The sequence below is a fragment of the Gossypium raimondii genome, chromosome 8 (genome assembly GCF_025698545.1).
Source record: "Gossypium raimondii isolate GPD5lz chromosome 8, ASM2569854v1, whole genome shotgun sequence".
Lineage (NCBI taxonomy): Eukaryota > Viridiplantae > Streptophyta > Magnoliopsida > Malvales > Malvaceae > Gossypium > Gossypium raimondii.
Window position 1 is genome coordinate 20,164,016 of NC_068572.1, and position 1,422 is coordinate 20,165,437.

General features: G+C 40.5%; 1 non-coding gene across 1 annotated transcript; it reads right to left on the reverse strand.

Annotated features, from left to right (window-relative positions):
* Positions 1 to 263: 263 nt before the first annotated feature.
* LOC128032176 (small nucleolar RNA R71) lies at positions 264 to 370 on the reverse strand. The gene has a single exon (XR_008188305.1). It is a non-coding gene; the product is annotated as a small nucleolar RNA R71 (small nucleolar RNA).
* Between the last annotated feature and the right edge of the window lie 1,052 nt (positions 371 to 1,422).

Genomic DNA, 1,422 nt, shown 5'->3' on the forward strand with positions numbered 1-1,422 from the left:
TCCAGATGCTTCAAATAGTGGGCCAATCCAGTAAAATGCCTATCAAAGATCCTCACCTGCACTTAAGACTGTTCATGGAGGGGAGCAATTCTTTCAAGTTAGTTAGAGTACCCAAAGATGAACTACGGTTGAAGTTGCTCCCATAATCGCTAAGGGAAAGAGCTCGAGCCTGGTTGAACTCATTGCCACCAAATTCAATTTCCACATGGCAAGAGTTAGCAAAAAGATTCCTTATGAAGTATTTCCTGCCTAGCAAGAATGCTAAGTTGAGGAACGAGATCACGACTTTCCAACAAATGGATGATGAGTCCTTGTATGAGGCATAAGAAAGGTACAAAGAATTATTACGGAAGTGCCCTCGTCATAGAATCCCACATTGCATCCAACTTGAGACATTTTATAATGGTCTCAATGCTCAAATGAGGATGGTAGTGGACGCTTTTGCTAATGGTGCTCTCCTTTCTAAGTCTTATGACGAGGCTATGAAATCATCGAGAGGATTGCCAATAAAAATTATCAATGACCAACCAATCAAGTAGCGTCAGGAAGACGACTCACTGGAATACATGAAGTAGACGCTCTCACTTCACTCTCATATCAGGTACCATCGATTTCCTCAATTCTTAAAAATTTTACCACTAATGGGTTTAATAGTTTACAGCACAGCCACCGAATAAATTTGAAAATGTAGCTTGTGTCTAATGTGGGGAAGGATATTTATTCGAAGAATGTCTATCGAACCGAGAATTTGTGTATTACATGGGGAACCAGAACCAAAACCAAGGAAGGCATGGACTACAATCCAATTCCTATAACCCATTGTGGTGAAACCACCCTAATTTCTCTTAGAGTAACTAGGGGCTAGACCCAGTAACACATACGCCCAACCTAGACCGACCTAACCACATATTTTTACCCAACAAGTTCAGAAACAACCTGAAGTTAAACCATCCAATGGATTAGAAAACTTGTTGAAGGCATACATAGCCAAATATGATGCCTTAATCCAATGCCAAGCAGCTACATTGAAAAACCTGGAAAACCAAATGGGCCAGCTTGCAGTTGAACTAAAAAACTAACCACAATGTGCTTTACCTAGTGATGCAAAGAATCCGAGGAATCCAGGGAAGGAGCATTGTAAAGCGTTGACATTAAGGAGCAGAAAGACATTAGAACCCAACACCGTCGAAGTTGAAGAGGAGCCAGCTAATGCTTAAGACTTAGAGGAAGTTCGACTGAGTGTTGAAATTTTAGTTTCACCGGAACTAGAATCTACAAAACTCGATAAGTTAATTTCTGAACTAATCAATTTTGATAAACTAACAACTTCGTTAGATGCAGAATTGCCCCAGAAGGCGAATCGACCAGTTCTAGTAAATAAGCTTCCACCACCCTACCCTCAAAGACTTCAAAACCAGAAAT